Raw genomic sequence first — 21,878 nt, 5'->3', positions numbered from 1 at the left:
CACACTTTGCATATCTTTAGATTTAAATCTGAAAGCCACCACCACACCATAAGAGCCACCCAGTGACATTGCCTCCAGATGCAATCTACAAACAAATAAATGAATGAACATATTGGGGGCCATCTATTCAAACCACCACATTCCACACCTGGCCCCCAATAGATTTATAACCATCACACATTGTAAATCGTACTCAGTTCAAATTCAAAGGTCCCCACAGTCTTGACCAATTTAAGACATTAAGACCTGTAACATCAAACAAGTTAAACATTTCTAACATATAAAGGCACAGAGTAAACATTTTCAACTGGTATAAGGCATAGCAAGGAGAGAATAAAGCAATGCAAACTCAATCACCATCAAACAAACATCAAACTTCTGCAGTTCAAGTTCAACATAACCAGAGACTGACAGTCTCCAGATTTTCCAATTTCGCTCCTCCACCTGAGCACAGTACCCGGGGAACACTTCCATGTCAGGCCAAGAGTGCACTCCATGGTAGCTGTGGTGGTTTGACTCAGGTGTCCCCCATAAACTTAGGTGTCCTGAATGCTAGGTTCCCAGCTGATGGAGATTTGGGAATTAACACCTCCTGTAGGGAGTGTATTGTATGGGGCTGGCTTATGGGTATTATAGCCAGTTTCCCAATGCCAGTGTTGGGCACACCCTCCTGTTGCTATGGCCCACCTTATGTTGCCAGGGGGTGATGTCCACCCTCTGCTCATGCCATCGTTTTCCCCTGCCATCATGGAGCTTCCCCTCAAACCTGTAAGCCATAATAAATCTCTTTTTCCCAGAAGCTACTTTTGGTTGTGTGATTTCTACCAGCAATGTGAACCGGACTGCAGCAGTAAAGTGGTTCCAAGGAGTGGGGTTGCTGCTAAACAACTGACTATGTGGCTTCAGCCTTTTTGGAGCTGATTTTCAAGAGGAAAGTGGAAGGAGTTGAAAGCTTGGCCTAAGAGATGCCTTGCAGTGCTGTAAGTACAGCTCGATGGACTATTCTGGTCAGAACTATGGACTGTGAGGTTTGGCTTATGAAGGTGAGAAAGAGCTTTGCTTGAACTAGGCTAGCAGTTTGTGTGAGAAGCTTGCTCTTATGCCCATGTCCTGAGAAGTTGTGCAGGGTTGCTTTGCATAGAAATGAACGGGTGTGAGTAAAGGGATATGGCACAGAAAGAAAAATCTTTGGGTGAACTGTTGCCCATTAGCTGCAACTGAGAGATTACAACTTTTGAGACTGGGCTAGCTGACCTGCACTGGGGCAACAGGAAGAATATAGACTCTTTTGAAGGGGCCTGTGTGCTCAAGGAGTGTCCTGTTCTCCAAAGTCTGCTTTATTCCCCCCTGGATTAACAAATTGGCACCCTACCTGGTATCGTGGAGTATAAGAAATGCTGGAAAGAGGGTCATTGAGTTTGCAACACGGTCTTGTGTTTTGGAAATGGCCATAGGCAGTGTGAAGTGGGTTTTCTGGTTGCCTGCATAGAGACCCCATGGGGCCATGAGGATGAACCATGGATTGCAGTGGAGACCCAGTGGAGATGCCAGGACCATGAGATGGCTGCCAAGGAGCTGCCGGCACAATGAAGTTTTCCAGGACTGTGAGTAGCCTAGCTGGAGGGGTGGAACTGGAATGCCAGAGACTTGTTGCTGGTTAGAATTATCGGACTTGAAGATTTGTCACTGGCTAGAGTTGCTGGACTTGAAGCTACAGAGTTTGATGTTTGCCCTGTTTGTTTTAAATCTTGTATTGGTTGAATGTTTCTTTGCCATGCCCAATGCCATCTTTTGCAGTGTAAATATTTATTCTGTGCCATTATGGGTTTTTTGAGGTTATTTTTGGTATTATGGCTCAGTTAAAAGATCTTGGACTATGGGGATGTATGAACATCATTGGGATTGATAAAAACTATGGGGACTTTTAAAGTCAGACTGAATGCATTGTATTTTACATCATGAATGGATATCAGTTTATGGGGGCCAGAGGCAGAATGTGGTGGTTTGATTCAGGTGTCCCCCATAAACAGGTGTCCTGAATGCTAGGTTCCCAGCTGATGGAGATTTGGGAATTAACACCTCTTGGAAGGAGTGTATTGTTGGGGATGGGCTTATGGGTATTATAGCCAGTTTCCCAATGCCAGTGTTGGGCACACCCTCCTGTTGCTGTGGCCCACCTTATGTTGGCCAGGGGTGATGTCCACCCTCTGTTCATGCCATCGTTTTCCCCTGCCATCATGGAGCTTCCCCTCAAGCCTGTAAACCAAAATAAATCTCTTTTTCCCAGAAGCTGCTTTTGGTTGTGTGATTTCTACCAGCAATGTGAACCAGACTGCAACAGTAGCCCTTGCACAGTCCTGGTATACCCAAAACATCTTCAGGTCTTCATGCAAACCACAGTCCATCTTCCAAAGGATCTTTCAGCCTATCAGGGTATCAGGCCCTACCTCATGCTGCATCTCAGTAGCAGCTCCTGGAAGCATGTGCAATTCACGACCACTCTTCGCATTTTTCACGCTTCTGAAACCAATACCAGGTGTGTAGGACACAGCCATATTCTTAATTCACAGACAAAATAAATCATAACCTTGAAAAGCAGTTTCCTTCTCCAGTCAACTCTTCCCAAAAGTATTTGCATTTCTATGATAGTCTTTCCTCGGGCATCCTTTCCATGGTAAAGCAATTGGACCATCTTCCTTAAGATTGCTAATGTGTTTGACAATAGCAGCTTGAGTAACCTAAAACCAGTATCAGTGCCTATAATTTTAATTTGCTTGAGGTGTTCCAACTTAAAATCTTAAATCTCTCAGCCCAATATCTTTAGCCAAGCACATCAGTCCATTACAAATTTAACCTTGATCAAACTCTCTGGGCCTGGGCAGCAGGACACAGCAAGCCCTTATGCCAGTAGCCCAGTTCCAACAAAGTCCTCTGTAGTCTTCCCTTCCCCATAGAAAGCTCATAGGCCAATCCTCGAAGTTCAATACTGTCTGCACTTAGCATTCTCAAACTCTGATCAGAATAGTCTCTAAAACATGGCTTACCACTCCAGAAGGCATCTTCAGTTGCAAGCACCATGTCCATGCCCATTCCTCCAAAATAAAGGTTCCAAAACATCAACATCCACATGGTCAGGTACATCTCAGTCCACTACTTGGTACCAAGTTCTGTAGCAGACAGCTTCAGGTTCACTGAGATGAACTTCCAGACCAGGCACAGTTATGGAAGAAGGGATATTTATTGAAGCTTACAGATCCAGGGGAAGTTCCCATAAATGGCAGAAGAAGCTGGCCTGCCTTCATAGGTCCAAGCCGAGAGAGAGAAGTACAAGCCAAAAAGTCAAAAGCCACACAGCACACTTCAGGAACTCTAGGCACACTTTGCATATCTTTAGATTTAAATCTGAAAGCCACCACCATACCTTAAGAGCCACCCAGTGACATTGCCTCCAGCCAGGTGACTATAAATGCAATCTACAAACAAATAAACAACTGAATATATTAGGGGCCATCTATCCAAACCACTACACCCTGTCTTGTTTCTGATCTCAGTGGGAAGTCCTTGAGTTTTTCCCCATTAAGTATTTTGGCTTTAGGAGCTTTATATATATAAACTTTATTATGTTGAGATATAAACACTCCATACTTATTCTTTGCAAGGTTTTGATCATAAAGTACTATTGTATTTTGTCAAAGGCCTGCTCTGCATTAATTGAGATGATCATGTGATTATTATGTGGTGTATTACGTTGACCAATTTTTATGTTAAACCATCTCTGTATCCCTAGCATGAAAGTCTACTTGATCAAGGTAGATAATACTTTTTATGTGTTGTTGAGTTCAGTTCACAAGGATTTTGTTCAGGATTTTTGCATCTAAGTCCATTAGAGGTATAGGCCTATAATTTTCTTTCCTTTGACATCTCTGTCTGGTTTTGGCATTAGGGTGATTCTAGCTTCATAAAAGGAGTTGAAGAGGATTTCCTGGTCTCCAATTTTGAAGGATATTTTGAGGAAAAAATGGGTTTAGTTCTTCTATGAAGGTTTGATAGAATTCAGCTGAGGAGCCATCTGGTCAAGGACTTTTCTTTTGGAGGAGGTTTTGATTACATTTTCAATCTCCTTGGATATGATAGGTTTGTTTAGTAGATTAATATGATCTTAGCTTAGTTTTGCTAGGTGGTATGTTTCTAGGAATATATCTATTTCTTCCAGATTATTTAATTTTGTGGAGTAGCAGTTTGAGAACTATGTCCTGATGATTCTCCAAATTTCACTGGTGTCTATATTCATATCTCCTTTTTCATTTCTGATTTTGTTAATTTGAGACTGCTTTTTTTTTTTTTTTCCTGATCAGTTTGGCCAGGGGTTTGTCAATCTTGTTTATTTTTTTCAAATAATCAGCTCTTCATTTCATTGATTTTTTAAAATTGTTTTCTTAGTTCTCAGTTCATTAATTTCTGCTCTAATCTTGATTATTTCTTTCTGTCTGGAGCACTTTGGATTGGGTTATTCTTGGTTTTCCAGTCCCTTTAGGTGGATAGCCAGGCTATTGATTTGGGATACCTCTGTCTTTGTAATGAAGGCATTTATGGCAATGGATTTTCCCTTTATGACTGCCTTCACTGAGTCCTAATAGTTTTGGTATGTTGTGTTTTCATTATCATTCAATACTAGCAATTTTACAATTTATTTTTTTATTTCTTCCATGACCACTTAATTGTTTAAAAGTGTGTTGTTTAGTCTCTAGGTGTTGGTAGAGTTCTTGCTGTATCTCTTGTTAGTTTCTAGCTTTAAAGCACTTTGATCTGGCATGATACAGGGAGTTACTTCAATTTTCATGACTATATGAAGGCATGATATATGGCCTAATATGTGGTCAATTTTGAAGAAGGTTCCATGGGATGCTGAGAAGAATGTGTATTCTGTAGAGCTGGGATGGGAAATTCTGTAGATATCCATTAGGACTAGTTGATCTCTGATGTTGTTGAGCTCTATTATTTCCCTGTTGATTTTCTTCTTGGATGATCTGTCTATTGATGATAGTGGAGTATTGAAGTCTCCAACTATAAAGGTGTTGGTGTTTACTTCTGTTTTATTTTTGTATAGATTTTGTTTTATAAACTGTGGTGCCCTGTGTTTGGCACATATATATTTATGATTGTGATACACTCATGTTGGATCATTCCCTTGGTGAGTAAGAAGTGACCTTCTTTGTCTTTTTTTATTACTTTTGGTTTGAATTCTATTTTATCAGATATTAACATAACAACACTGCTTGTTTTTTATTTACATTTGCTTGGAATATCATTTTCCACTCTTTCACCCTGAGGAGGTGTCTATCTTTAGTGGTGTCGTGGGTTTCTTGAAGACAGCAGAAAGAAGGGTCCAGTTTTTTGACCTATCCTGATAACCTGTGTCTTTTGATGGGTGAGTTAAGACCATTAATATTTAAAGCTATTACTGTGAGGTTTGAATTAATCCCTGACTTGATGAGCTGTTTTATGGGGTTTGGTGCCTTTTTGTGTTATGTACTATTTTGATCCTGGTTTATTTTGGTTATTGTGATCTTCTTCTGGTTGACTCCTGAGATTGCTTGTTTGACTCTTTGTGGAGTATTCCCTCAAGTATTCTCTGTAGCTTTGGTTTTGTGTTCATATAATCATAGAGTTGACATTTTTCACGGAACATTTTTCTTTCACCATCTATTGTGAGGGACACTTTAGCTGGGTAAAGTAGCTTGGGTTGGAAGCCATAGTTTTTCAGACTTTGAAGTGTTCCACTCCAGGCCCTTCTGGCTTTCAGGGTTTCCATTGAGAGATCTGATGTTATTCTAATGGGATTGCCTTTGTATTTTGTGAATTGCTTCTCTCTTGCTGCTTTTAGCTCTCTCTCTCTCTCTTTTTATTGCTATGAGTTTCAACTATGATGGTCCTTGGAGAGTTTCTTCTTTGGTTCTGCCAGTTTGGTGTTGTGTGGGCTTCCCTGTATCTGGATGGGCCTCTCTTTTGTAAGATTCCGAAAATTTTCTTCAATAATTTTGTTGAGTATGTTCTTTATGCCTTTCGTCTGGATTTTCTCTCCTTCTGGTATACCCATGATCTGAATGTTTGGTTGTTTTAGTGTGTCCCACAGTTCCTCATATTCTGTTCCCTTGATTTTTTGAACTTAGCAAATTTGTTGGCCTCCCAAACAAATTTCTTCTGTCTTATTTTCCAGATCAGTGATTCTGTCTCCCACATAAGCAACTCTGTTGGTGAGTGGTTCTAGAGAGATTTTTTTATAATTTCTATTTGATTTTTGTTTTCTGTTGTGCTATTTTGTATCATGTCCATATCTTTTTTGAGGTATGACTTCAATTCAAGTTCTGATGTTCTTGGTGCTTCCTGTAGTTAATTCATGCATTTGATCAAGCTTTCATTAAGCTTAATCAACTGGCTGTTGAAGTCTTCAATTTCTTGACTTACCTTCAATTTATTCATATATCTTTGGAGGGTTCTAATATTTTCTTCAATCAAGTTAAGCCTACTAGCAAAGGCTGAACACTCTAGGAGATGATTCTGTTGTATTTAATTAATATGATTGTTGGTTCTTTGATACTTTGCTTCAAGTTCAGTGATTTTTTTTTTTTTAAATCAGGGTCTCATTGGTTGTTGTGCTTTTATTTGGGGAATGAATTTCTGTTGATTTCTCTATGATTTCATTGGAGACTTCCATAATAGGACTAGGCATCATTGGTGGAGATCTCTCAGGTTTCTGACCTTCATTGGCTTAAGCAAGTTTGTGTCCTTTGGCCCATTCACCCTCTGACTCAGGTGAACAGGGATATTGGACCTAGTGTCCAGTCAGGATGCTATAGCCAAAGGCCTGATTCCACAGCTCACCCAGGGGCCAAGCCTTCCTAGGCAAGGCATAATGTGACCTACCAGGACCAGGGGACTAGGAGGAGCAAGGGAACAGGGCTCTGGTGGTTTACTCTGTGTTATGTCCTCAAGGACACAGACCAGTGCAGGCAATCCAGCCTGGGGATATGAAAGGAGAGAAGATACAGGTGTTTGGCCTACTTACTGCAGACTGCCATGCCTGCCCACACACTGTCGACACAAAGAACTCTGAAAACGGAGGTGGAAGGACCCAGAAATTGGTTCAGCCTACTCACTCCAGACAATTGTTCCTCCTTATCTGATTTCTTAATTCACTTGGATTCTCTTTTCTGGCTTTTTTTTTTTTTAAGTTGTTTGTCCATGAAAGCAAGGTGTGGTAAATTACATACTCTCCTTTATACATCCCTAAGAAATAGGGACATGCTCCCATATAACCACAATGCTGGAGCCACATCCATCATTAGTCCGCTCTAGTATCCAATATGCTCAGTCATAGTCCAGTTGCCTCAGCATGCCCTGGACCATTGGTTTCTTTCAATCAGTCCATGTGGATGCCCATGCATCACATATAATCCTGATGCCTCTGTAGTCTTTTATCTGAACCAGGGCCTGTCCCTGGGGCTGGCTCTCCCACTAGTACACTGAGCTCAGAGATCTCTGTTGAAGTCTACAGGGTGTGGACTGGGCCTTCCCTCCAGAAGCTGTGCAGTTATTTTGCATATGGGACAACTACAGGAGAGGGCCAGGCCTTGTAGGTCAGTCTGTGAGGTCAGGGCAGCAGGGTGGCCCATGTTCACTCTCTTCTCAGCATTCTACCTGCCTCTTACCCACTGCCTCTGTTCTGGGTCCTTGTAAATACATCTTCCTAAGTATGTAGCAGACCACCTATTTCCAAGACAGAAACCCAGGCCTACAAACAGAGATGGTGCCCCAAAAGCTAGTACATTAGCCAGGGCTTTACTGCTGCTGGCTGTGTTCAGTAGTCGTCCTCTCCCAAAGGCACTTGAAGCTGTCTGAGTAGGTCATCACTGCACTTTTGAGGCTCTGATCTCTCTGAAGGCATAAAACTTGCTCCTGTTTGATTCTGTATTTCCCATTACTACCTGGTGTCTTCAGGCCTGTTCCTGGACCCTGGTCTCTTGACAACCCATTTGACAGACAAGGGCTTCCCTGCCTATCTGTTATGGCTTCACCACTTTCTACATCTTCTTGCCAGGAGCACAGTCCTGTGAACTGATGCAAGGCTTATGAAGGGCACTGGGGATACTCTGGGGCCCTGCAGACATACCTTGAATAAAAAGAGGATGCCTGGGGCTATGGCTAGGTTGGTAGAGTGCTCACTTAGCACACATGAAGATTTGGGTTCCATTCCCAGCACCGCATCCCTTTCCTGGATTTTATTTATGTATTTATTTTTATTCATTTATTAGAGGGAGAGAGATAGAATGGGCACTCCAGGGCCTCTAGCCACTGCAAATGAACTCCAGATGCATGTGTCACTTTGTGTATCTGGCTTATGTGGGTCCTGGGGAATTGAACCTGGGTCCTTTGGTTTTGCAGGGTAATGTTTTAACCACTGAGAAATCCCTTCAGCCCCTTTTTCCTGGCTTTTTGAATTGAATAGTTAACATTATTTAAAATTATGTAAATATTAATTTATCAAGATATTAAAATTCAAACTGAATTATTAGTCATAATTAGATTTTATGTATAGTCAATGCCAGTGTTTCTTAAAATTTGTTTAAATTTTTTGGAACAGTTATTTTAGAGAATTTTTTAAAACTTTTCTTGACATTTTCACAGACACACACATTTTTATCACATGTATCCCATATTACCTTCCCTTGACCCCTTTAATCTCTTTCTCATCAAAGTGATGGAAAAGTTTGGTTTATTCTTATGTTTTTCTTTAGATTTAATTTGTAATTGTATTGCACTTCAGGAAATTTCATATTTGGTAAATTAATCTTTAAAAGTAACTTGCTTTATTAGTTTAGTAATCCTTCATCTATCAAATGTCTGGTTCATTTTCATCAGGATCTCAGTATGCTTTAAATGTTTCCTGGCTTAAAAAATAATAACTTTTCTCCAAGATAACAATCCCCCTGTACCTTATTTTTGCTTCATATACCTGCTATCACTTCTCTGTCACCTCTTAGCCACTCTTCTCCTTTGCTCTGTCATTTAGACTCAGTGCCTTAACTTCACTGGAGCTGTAAGTTTGAAGGTTTGCAGTGATGCATTTCTGATTGCTAATTGTGAAATCATTTAAAATCCTAGTTCTTCATACACTACTTGCTCTTCACTCCTTCCTCTTCTTTTTTTAAATTTTTTGTTGTTGTTTATTTTTATTTATTGATTTGAGAGCAACAGACACAGGGAGAAAGATAGATAGATAGAGAGAATGGGCACGCCAGGGCCTCCAGCCACTGCAATCAAACTCCAGATGTATGCACCACCTTGTGCATCTGGCTTACATGGGTCCTGGGGAAGAACCAGGGTCCTTAGGCTTCACAGGCAAGCGCTTAATCACTAAGCCATCTCTCCAGCCCTCCTTCCCTTTCTTGGAACCGTCTCTTCTCTTATCAGTGATGGAGCCCCTTGTCTCTCCTTGTTGCTCATCCCTTGATAGAGCTTCCTTGTCAGCTGTACTTTTAGTATTCACCATTTCAATATTGTGTTTGCTAGAGTTCTGACAAGGTATCTTAGTTGCTTTTCACATTTATGTGACAAAATACCTGACCAAAAAAAGAAAATACTTAGAAAAGATTGGTTTATTTTGGCTCAATGTGATAGTTCAGTCCATCATGGTGGCAAAGGCATGACTCAAGAGGACCCACGGCTGTAGCAGTTGGAGCATGAGGTGGCTGGTCATGTTGTGCCTACAGTCAATGAGTTAAGGGATGAATGCTGGTGCTTAGCACATTCCCCCCTTCACATTTAGTCTAGGAACATTAATGTATTAGTTACTTTCTTGTTGCTATGACCACATACCTGACCCAAAACAACTTATGGGAGAGTTTATTTGGGCTTACAAAGGTCCCAGTCCATTACACGGAAGGCATGGTGCCAGAGATTAACTATCACACTGACCCAGTGAATGGTACCAAGTCTTCCTTCCTCAGTTAAACCTCTGTGGAAATGCTCTCACTGACATAAACAGAGATGTGTCAACCAGGTGATTCCAAATCCAGTCAGCTAACAATGAAAATTAATCAACATAAGTATCTCATTGTTTAAAAAAAAAAAAAAACTTTTGCAAGTAACTCTGATCCATGCCTGTTGTTTTAGTTATCATATACTAACAGATGACTCTCACATCTGGGTGGTTTTCACTCAGAAGTTTTACCCTACTGGATTTTCTTGCACACATGCAACACTCATGAATTGGGTGCTTGAATGATGGGTGAGAACTATACAAAATATTGCAGTGTAAAATGGTAGGATGTAGGACCTTCTACCACAGCCTCCTTCTCTCTTCTCTGTTCAGCTTACTTTTCTATTTGGGTGGCTGTAGTTGTTCTCAAAGTGGGCTGTTTGTGCAGACATCCCACTAGGGACAAGTTACCTAAGTGAATCTGTTCAAATGATAGTTCTAATTTTCTATGTCCATTCCTCTGCCATTCTGTAATTCTACACATCTCCAATGCAGCCCATATAACTAGTATGAAGACAATTTTCTGAAATGGATTCTACTAAGAGCAGTCTGGGCATGGCGATGGGCAATTCTTAGATTTTACTTCCCAGTTTCAGGGAAGGCAGCTCTACTCGGCTTTAGTTCTCACTTTTTCTCTTCCAACCTGAAGCTCTTTTGTCATCAGTGTCCTGTTTCCTATTTCAGCAAAGATGTGATATTCATATCAATTGTCAATCTTATCTCCTGCTTCAGAGAAGCCTGGTGGGCTTGCTGCTGAACTTCTGTGTTCACACCCCTGTGTTTGATTACAGAACCAACCGTGCTTCTCTTCATTCCTCCCAGTGAACAAAGGAGCATGGTGGGATGTAATGAAATCTTATTCCTGAAAAACAAAGGACGACCTTAATACATGACTATGTTCAAGAACTTTCATTTTGATTCAACTTCCCTAGAACTGTTAAAATTGTTTAACTGTTTGAAGTCTAGCACCCTTATTACCTATTTTTCACGTGTGTGTGTGTGTGTGTGTGTGTGTGTGTGTGTGTGTGTGTAATGTGGTGTGTGTGGTATATGCCTATGTATGCATGTGTATGCACCTATGCGTCACCCCTTGTGCTTGTAGGCAACAGTGTACACTCATCTGCAGGAGCTGCAGTGACCCACTTTATCACTTTTCCACCAATTATTATTTGAACCTGAGTGACTAACTGATCCCAGAGCATGACATTGTTTCCATGAGATCCAGAAATTCTCTGCTCCTTCATGGGACTCAGGTTACAGACACAGATTACACACAGCTGCATATATGGGTCCTGGGATCAAACTCAAAGTGGTCTCTCAAGCCTCTCTAGGCCCTTATGCTTATACAAGAAGTGCTCTTAGCCACTGGGCCATCTCTCCAACCCTACCTAATCCTTATTATTTCTTCCCTTGGAAGAATTGATGATATTCAAGTATCAATAAAAGTTGTGAAAAGCACTAAAGGTTAGTGGTAAGTCCTTACTTCCAAAATCACCATATGCTGTTGGCGGGGAACATGGGGAGACCTGACTGGAATCTGGAAGAGAGTCAGTCCCCAGACAGTTAGCTTGTCTTGTGCCAGAAGATGCTGCCTAAGTGAATGGGGGAAAATGCTCATCACCTATCCAAGCAACTGGTGATCTAAGCTACTCAGCAACAAACAACCTGACATGATGCTCACCCAAGTGCAATAGTGGCAAACAGCCATGGTGGGGAACCGCCTGCTCTTGAATTGGCTAATTGATCCACTCAGTGGAATAGAACCCATAGTTGGAACTGGGAAACAAGTCAGAACCATAGCCAAAAAAAGAGCCCACTCTCCATTATCAAGCTCCCACCAATCTTGGGCTACCAGAGGGCCTACAGCTATCAAATTCCCTTTGAAATAATAATGGTTATCCCATTTATCTGGTACTAACTTCACTCTATGTTCGAGAATCTGCTTCTCTTTTTGAAATGAATGCAGAACCTGAGGAGAGAATCAGCCCATCACTCCTCACCAAGGCCTCAACTGAAACCATAGAGTAACTGGGGAAATGAGCAAGAGTGGTGCTTTCTTGGTGAACCTGGTACCAGCACAAGGGTAAAGGAGATCAACACAGAGAACACTCAACTCCAAACCAGAGATCCACAGACACAGAGGCTCCCAAGACCTCATCACTAAAGTAGACCTAAAACCAACACAACATAGCTCAGGAAATTTCATGGAAAAGGGCACATAAATATTGTTAGAGCCACAAGTTGGGACATTATGCACAAAGACATTGCCTCTACACCACAACTGATGGCTACCTCCACAATGCATGACCCACAATCCCCAATGAGAAGGGAGCCTCTGGAGGAGGGGGGGATAGGGAGAAGGCTAACAATGGTACCAACATGGCTGTTTACACACTGAGTATATACATAACTAATAAAGAAAAAATAATTTTTTTAAAAAGTTGCAAGTACCCAAGACCATAAAAAATGTGATAGGAACATCCAAATGAATGTTGCCTCTGCAAGCACATCCCAGTCCAAAAATTCTTAGAGCTTGTGGATGTCAGCATCATGCCCAAGGTGAAAGTTGAAATAAGGCAGCTTTGACTCAACTGCTGCCTCTAGCCTCTCTTCTGGATTCCAGGCTGATAGTCAACTGAAACATTGCTAAGGCTGAAAAGGGAAGGAAGATGTTATATATACCAGAAAAGTTACAAAAGCTAAAAAGCCTATTCCAGTGTTGAGTTTGGATGATGTTTGATCAAGGGTTCTAGAATATTAGGTGTAGATAAGCAAGAATTCATTGATTTTAAGGAATTATCTCATGACACTAATTGTCACCCTGGCAAAGATTACATGACTTGGGGCCAACTTGCTAGTTAGAGTATGGAGAAAGAAAGATCCCAGATTCAATCAAACATAAATGCTGGTTACCCTGGATAATAGCAGAGGAAAGAAAAAGGACTCTGCAGGACATAGGCATGCAAGCATGACTACAGTATGGGATGTCTGAAAAACTAGCTTAGCCTACTGTTCACAAAGACCATCAAGCCATCAGCAATGCACTTAAAACAATAGAAAGTTTAGTGCTGTGTCTCCTCTTGGGTCCAGAGCTGGGATTGTGAATGAATATACATGGGGTGGTCAAATTTGTGAAGCATGAGAGGTTAGGTAGGTGGTGGTGCCTAAGTGACCAAGGCCAGAAGACCATACTGACCACATCATCAGTATGAGAGAAAGAATGGACAGCCAAGGGATCGCAAGCTTCAGAGGTTATCGAAACAATTAGTCAATTGTGGATATGGTTCATAGGCATAAAATAGATGGGTGCTAGAATGGATGCTATAAAAATCTACAGACAAGAAAAGACAGCTGGGGAGTTAACTCAGTTAGCAAAGTGCTTACCTTGCAAGTAAGGACCTAAATTTGGCCTCCACAGCCAATGTTTTAAAACACCAGAAGTGGTGGCATGCACATATGATCCTAGAGCTGGGGAGACCGAGACAAGCAAATCCCAGGGCTTGCTGGTCAGCCGGACTAGCTTACTTGATGATCTATAAGCAAATAAGAGACCATTTCGAAAAAATGAAAGTTGAGCCGGGCGTGGTGGCTCACGCCTTTAATCCCAGCATTCGGGAGGCAGAGGTAGGAGGATCACCATAAGTTCAAGGCCACCCTGAGACTACAGAGTTAATTCCAGGTCAGCCTGGACCAGAGTGAGACCCTACCTTGAAAAACCAAAAAAAAAAAAAAAAAGAAAGAAAGTTGAACAACCTTCTAAAGGAAAAACACCAAGGTAGTCCTTCGGCCTCCGTATGTACCCGTACACAGACATGCGCCACTACACATGCATGAGCCCATGCATTCATGAATGAGCTCGTGTGTGTGTGTGTGTGTGTGTGTGTGTGTGTACATACATAACAAAGGAAGAGGAAGAATTTAAGGCTGAAGACAATTACTCCAAGGTTATTTCTTGCTCCATTCCAAGACTTGTGCCACATTTCATCTTACCTTGGGAAGAATAGTGGTTCTACCATAAAATACCTAAAAGATGCAGGAATGGTAGTCCCTATCATATCTCCATGTATGTTCTCAGTTTGGCCTCTGCATGAGGATGGACTAATGAGCCTCCTCCAGCGCAGCTCAAAGGAGTCCTGGTCACAGCTGCTGAGGCAAACATGGTGCCATTATAGAATAGACTTATCAGGCTTTAGGTAACAATATGTAGTTACTTATTTCTGAGTATTTTTTGTCTACTCCCATTATTAAAAAAGGGTAGAACCAGTTCATCTTCTCAATGAGAGGACAATGCTCATAATTTCACTTCAGAGTTGTGCTCTAATGCACACAACACAAAAAGATATTATCCACCACAAATTTTCACTGTCATTAGGATCCAGGATTCAATGAGACAGGCTGAAAAGACAAAGAAGGAAGAGATGGGTACAACACTGGAGATACTTAAGAGCATAAGAGAGAAACTCCATGGAGATTTAAATCCTGCCATTTTGTTGAATATTTTAGGAGTTTGAGGCCAGGAACATGCTGGGCTATACCTTCCAAAATACATGACAAATGACTGTGTCTAATACCTCCTAGCACAGAGAAGGAAGTAGAAATCTGGAAGGATACTGGAGTTTGAGACACAGCACATGCCATCTTGAACCTTGACCATACTGCCAGAGTGCTGACTTAGTCAGTATACCAGGTGACACAAAAAAGCTGAGAGGATTGAGGGAAGCCTGGAGCAGGAAGAACTTCTCATCAGGCTACTGTGCAAGTGTTCTGCAAAACAACCTGGCTCTGTGGGATATATGTTCAGGCAATGGTGAAAAATGATTCAGTGTGGAGATCCTAGTTAGCCCCACTTGGAGAGTCTCAGTTCAGGCCTTGGCATTTGTAGCAAGGCCATGGCTTCCACAGCAGAGGAATAGTTATCTTCCCAGAAAGAGATCCTCGTATGAAACACCTGCCCATGGGACTTCAATGATGGTGCAAATAAAGTGGCCCATTATGAACAGGATCAAAGCAGATCTGCCAATAGTAAGGTGAAAGAGCCATACTTTCTGAAACTGCTTCAGCCGAAGACTGAAACCAAAGTGGGTAACTTGCCAATAGCCTGGCTGTAACTTCCTTAGAACTGTGTGATGTTTGCTGTAGTTGCAAGGCCCACTGAGCTGCTTTTTCGTTCCTCACAGTTGCCTGCCTCTGCCCACCCTCATGATTTCTCTCTTTTTGTCTTTATAGGCATTTTCCTCAAATATTCTCATACATGTAATTGTGCCTTGATATCTGCTTTTGGAAGGCCAAACTAACACAGTGCAGCCTCTAGAAGGTCCATTAAAGACTTGGTCTTCCTCTCTTCTCCTCTCCACTTCCGCCTTCCCCTTTCTCCTCCTCCTCCTCTCTCTCTCTCTCTCACCAGTCAGGGTCTCACTATATACTTTAGACTGACCTTGAACTCCTGCCTCAGCCTCCAGAGTTCTGAGATAGCAGGCATGTGTTATCACATCCTGCAGGACTTAAGTAAATGTTTCCCCTGAAATTTTCCCCTAACTCCAGTAAATAAGTGAAAGTAATGAGTTGTTGTTCCCAAACTACTCTTGGACTCTTGGGCTTAGAATCTTTTCCCCAAGGCTATTCTCCTTCCTCCACAAGGGAATAATGATAGCACTGACTGCAGCAAGGAAGGAGAATGTGAGCTCCAGTGTAGGTTCCTAAGGTCAGAGGCTTCTACGGGGGGTTCTCATCCCAAATCAGTTTCAAAATCAGCTGGTGACTAGGAAAACAAAAGGCAGCTTGTTAACCATGGTCCTGTGTGGTCTCTTTGTGCACAAGAGTGTCTTCCTCCCTTTAATTTCATCCTTAAAAGTGTTGCAAATGACCCACAAGGGAGCCATAGTCCTGCCTGTTCCTAAATCAGCCCACACTAGGCGAATCCTCCTCCTGTGGTTCCGATAAGGTTTGTGGAATCAATTCTGCCCTTAGTTTTGCAATTTGACATGAAGAGCTGCCTTGGGATTTCAGGGAAATATCTAGAAGTGAGTCCCACTGAGACAGTCTCTTTCTGTTTGAATTAAAATTAGTAATTAGTTTTGACAAACATTGCTTATTCTTTAAGCAAGCAATAATTTGATTTTTTTCAAATATACTTATTAATTTTAAATTGACAGGTAAAATTACATGTATTTGTCATATTACATGATGACATGAAGCACATATGTAAAAGATAAATAACATCTAGTTGACTTGGCTGCTTTTGTCACAGCATTCATGGAAGTTTCTACATTATGGGCTGTGATGGCTAATAGCAGTTGTCGACCTGACAGCATTTAGAATCGCCATAGAAACAAATCTCTGAGCATATCTGTGAGGGACTTTCTAGACTGAAGTGGGAAGACTCAGCCTGAATGTGAAAGGTAGCAGTCCACAGGCCAGGATGCTGACCTGCATAAAAAGAGACTGAGCTGAGCCCTGGCACTTACTACTCTCTGTGGGGTGAATGTGACCAGACGCTTTGTGTTTCTGCTTTTGCCACCACAATGGACAGTACCCTGGTACTCTCAACCAGGGAAACTCTTCATCCCTTAACTGCTTCCTGTCTGGGATCTGTCAGGGCAAAAAGGAAAGGTTACAATGGACCTCTGCAAACACTCTTCAGCATCCTTCTTTGGCCGCTGTGTCTCCTTTGGCTTTGCCTTTCCCAAATCATGTATCATGGAAATTGATCACTTGAGATTAATAATTGTTCCACAAAAATGGCCACTTGGCCCAGAAAGTATATAAAATACTGAGTCAAATGTGTGTGTGTGTGTGTGTGTGTGTGTGTGTGTGTGTGTGTGTGTACAGGATAACTTTCTACTCAGAAGTTCTCAGTGATGGACACACGGAACTCAGGGCTGGTGGTGAGCAGTGTGGAGAAACCCTTCCCTGTCTCATAGACTGATACCTGTTTTCCCTTCATAGATAGTCATGAAGTCACAGCACTCAAGATGGGAAGAACTTGGTTTTCAAATGTTGGATGCTTCTCTGGCAACATAGGAAGTTCAACTCTAGTCCCTACTTCAACTTTTCAAACACTGCCAGCTACAGCTGTGAGGTGCACAGTTAATTATTTTAGTTCCCCCTCCTCCAGTTTCAGTTTGGTCCCATCAGATACAGAGCTCATGGTGGCTGAGAAAAGCAGGTCACAGTTTGAATTCATTTGGCAAGGGAGAGTATTGGATTATGTCCCTGTTGTCTCCTCAGGCAACAGTAACGCTTCTAAGCTATTGCTAAGTAAACTGTTCCTGTTTATGTGACACACCATAAGCCATGCGCCCAGATGGCCCTTCTGTTTGAAGGCCTCCTAAGTTGCTGTTTATCATCAGTCTATTTCACATTGCCATCCAATACTCAGCAACTTTTTTCCAGATCCATATACATTCACTAGTGGTATGTGTTATGGGCTGAAAAGGACCTAGACTGTGGTTGAGGGGACATCTTTGGCAATTACTCTATAGAGTTAGGGGTTCTATCAGCAAACAAATGCAAGCCAAAGAAAACAGCCTAAGCCAAATTGAAAAGATTAAGTGTTAGGCTAATACAGCAAATACAGGGATTGAGAATTTGGGGAATTACTCTGGAGGGGGTCTTGAGGCTCAGTTTGACAGTAGAACATAATTCAATTTTTAAATACTCCAAGGTGAGCTCAATGAGACTAGCCATAGGGAACTGTCTGGGAATGTAAAGGGAATGACTGTCACATTGTGGACTCTTTAGTTATTGCATACAATTTTGTGCAATGTTTCCATACGTTTCCTTCACATTGAGAATTGACTCCAATGTGTATTTACATTTATGTATTTATCACCCCCTTCTACTGAGGATCTCAGGTCATGGATTCATTCCAAGAATACAAGATGGCCACAAATGTACAATTTTCTCTCCATATGTTGCTCATTCTGCATCAGGTCCCCCAAACCTAACTACATGGCCACTCCTATAGCAAGAAGACATTGGACTTTCCTCTGCCCCCTCTCTGGGTGTACAATGGAGCAGCTTCTTTGTTATGGACAACAGACAGACTAGGAAAGAGTCTGTAAAGTAAGATTAGTGTAAAGGACGCTTAAGATGGATTCAGAGAAAAAATGAGGACGGAGTTAATGAGCATGTTAAGAGATAGAGCAAGTCAGGGAAATCTTGCATATTTGACTTTCTAAAGGATCCAGTGTAACTGCACTCATTCAACTGTGGCTCAACTCCAGGGAACTTAAATGATACCATTTTAACAAGAGAACCATTGGCATTTATCTCCAAAGACAAGAGCATGCTGACTACATTTTCCAGAGTCTTATACATGTTCAAGGGAAATACTATGAAAGTCATAGAAAACCTTGTAAAGTTAAAAAAAAGTAATAATGACAGGGGATGGAGAGATGGACCAGCAGTTAATGATGGTTGCTTGCTCTGTGTAAAACAGACTGATGATTAAAAAATAAACCTGAAAGCCTGACTGCCTGGTTTCATTGTCTAGTTTCCATGAAAAGACAAATGCACAGGATGGAGCATACATCTGGAGTATTTATTTATTTATTTATTTTGCAGTGGTAGAAGGCCCTGGAGTGCCCATACTCACTCTTCTCTCTCTCTCTCTCTCTCTCTCTCTCTCTTTCTCTCTCTCTTTCAAGTAAATAAATAAAAATATTTTAAAAAATAATGACATCGGCTGCTTCCTGGTGGTGAGCTCCTGTGGGGCAGGTAGGCACTGGTTCAGGGTGTGCTTCTTTTGGTCAAGTGGTGGAGAATAGAATCCTGGGGAAAAAACTGGCATACATCAATACATCAAGAAAAGAAAGCCACTATCTACCATGAGATGGGTCACCACATTGTCTACCCAGGCCTAGAGTTATTACAGAGAAAGCAGTGACACAAATGCTGCTCTCACGCCTAGTCTGAAAACTATTTCCAGGGAGATGGTGATAGACACCATGCTTACTCAAACTTCATCAAAACAGAGAGCCAGGGCTACAGAGTAAGTAACACTAAATGGGATCCCTCTCTTTCCTGCTAAGGCTCAGGGGACATTGCAGAAGAGGGAGTGGAAAGATTGTAAGAGCCTCAGGATGGGTGGTAATAGCTTGAGAGGCACCATATCCCCCCTCAGAGACTGAGGACTCTTGGTCCCACCAATGAATATCAATAACCCCACCAAAGAAGACCCTCATCAGAATTGAGGTAGGGGGTCTCAGAGTATAACCTTTTTATTAAAAAGCAATAAATAATAAAAATGACAAAATGAATTAGTGTGCTCCGAGCCTAAGGTCATACTGAGGCTGATGGTGCTCTGTTGGGGGCAGGAATATGCCAGTTGCCTGGAGAAAAATCAAAATAACAAGGCAAACCTGGCATGGTAGATTTGGGACCCATGTCTGTTACTGTGTAAATTAGGTAGTTCTTATACCCATCAACACTTTTTAAATCAGTTTACAAATGGGAAAAGTTAGGCATGTGTGCTAGAAATTATTTTGTATTCCTTACTATAATATCATTTTCATTAATTCTGATTCCTTTTCATCTGTAATGCAGCAAATTGCTACCTTATCTGTACCACATGCCACAGCTTTTGTGCATGGAGCTGCTACTACTATTACTATTCTGTCTTCTGCCTTGAGATAATTTTGTGGAGGGACAGGCAGCGTGTCACATTCATTTTCCTCAGTGCCCAACCCTGAGCCCAGTTCTTTCTTTATTGGTGTATCTGTGCATGTGGCATGTGTGTGCATGCAGTGTATGTGTGTGTAGAGGGGTTAGTATGTGTGTGATGTATGCATATGTAGATGCACATACCCATGTTTATGCATATGGAGTACATCCAGTGTCTTCTATCACTCTTAAGTCCTTAAAATGGGGATGTCTCACTGAACATTGAGCTCATCATTTTTAATTTAATTCATTATATATATTGTAACATGTTTTACTATTTTATCCCCTCACCCCTGCTCCTGTTTTCCTGGGGCCTTCCTCAGTGGGGTTAAAGTATTCAATGTGGGGTCAGGAAGGCCTCAGTCAGTCCCTGGGGGAGAGCAGGAGAGCAGTGCTTCTGGGTACTCCTACCCACATTGTGGCCCCTCTGAGTGTACTCAATTGTCCTCTAATTGGACATGAGGCCCACTCAGTGGACTAGAACTCATAACTCGTATTGGAAACCAAGTCATAATTCTGTGGTTTCAGAGAAAAGCTCCCACTGCTTTCTGGAGAAGAGTAGGCTTGCATACCAAAAAGTCTCTCAAATAACTTTGCATATCCCCTTTAACCCAAGCTGCTCTTATACTTGGTTGGAGAGAAGGCAGAGAAAATGAAGGAGAAACAAGATCTATTGATAAGGCAAAAAGGTAACTGACTGCCCACCATGAGAGATGCCACTTGTACCACATCTGCCTGGACCCAGGAGAAAAGGCAGAGAACGCTGTGACAAGAATACTACTCTTACTGTGAGCCTGATAACCAGCTTCAGGGATATGGTGACAGACACAGTCATCAATCAAAACCCATCAAAGCAGAAATCCAGAGGCTACAGAGAGATCAACACTAAATCAGACTGCCAACAGGCCTGCCACAAGAATCCACCACATTTTAGTTAGACTGCCTGATCAGTGAACTCCTGAGATTCTTCTGTCTCCTACCCACTCAGTGCCTAGTTACAGGCATGTGTGGCAATGCCTAGATTTTTCCATGGGTATTGAAGATCAAACTCAGGTCCTCATGCTTGCACAGAAAGTGCTTTTACTCACTGAACCATCTCCCCAACCCCTTAAGTGAGGTATTAATTGGAACACAAACACTGTTTCTTAGATGTAATTGAATTGAAGGTGACCACAGTTGGATTGGAGAGGTGAAACAGGTGTAAAACCTCCTTTATTTTCATCTTCTGAAGAAAATTCAGTGTTAACTTCTTACAATCATTAATCTTCATTTTTCCAGCTGTAGCAGAAAAAAATGTTAATTTCAGTGAAGTTTACAGACATGCCATGAGCATACACCCTGCCTCTTCTATAGCTCAAAACAAAACCAAGGCTCTATCTCCATCACTAGCAGCTTGAACAGGCCAATCTGGGTTTTTGCTAGTCACCAGCTGCTCCCTGTCCTTGTCAGACAGAAAAATAGATGCATGACCTATAGCTGTCACAAATCACACTGCTTGTGCTACCAAGAATAGCACAAGCTGTTCTTTCTTTTCTCACCATCAACCTGGATATGGAAAAGCCATTAGGGCATCTCCACTGTGCTTTCCTCTGCCTCCTTCCTCCTGGTACTGCATCCCTGCAGGAACGCCTCCAAGCCTAACTCTTTCTCAGCCCAAGTTAGTTAAGACAAGGCACAGCTCTGGAGCTGCAGGAGGGCAGTGACACACACCAGCAGATCTCATCCTCTTTAAACTGCTCCGGAGTCAGTTTTTGGTGCTGTGGCCCCACTTCATCTACACCCCCTAGATAGAGGCAGATGCCGCTGACTCTGCTCATCAGGTGTTTGGGAAGTGTCTACCATGCAGGTAAAGTTGTATCTCTATCCAGTGGCAAGGAAAGAACAACTATGTACATCGTCTTACACTGTGCTGTGCTTATCATGTTTTCTAGAAGCAGGGCTATGCAATGCCATGGCAGAATGGCTACAGGGAGGAAAAGCGAGAGATAAGTCTCCTTGCTGCTGCTGGACCTTACTTACACTTCACTTAACTACTCATTCATTCAACTACTATTTAACTTACTTAGTGCTCCCTGTGGCCAGAAGTCACTCTACAGCCCACTACTTGCCTCCCAGGTCCAGCAAGGTGTTGGGATGAGAATTTAGACTTGGTAGTGGTGGATGAGGGTGGGGAAAA

The sequence above is a fragment of the Jaculus jaculus genome, chromosome 3 (genome assembly GCF_020740685.1).
Source record: "Jaculus jaculus isolate mJacJac1 chromosome 3, mJacJac1.mat.Y.cur, whole genome shotgun sequence".
In the NCBI taxonomy this organism is placed as follows: Eukaryota; Metazoa; Chordata; class Mammalia; order Rodentia; family Dipodidae; genus Jaculus; species Jaculus jaculus.
Note: the sequence above shows the minus strand (reverse complement) of the source record.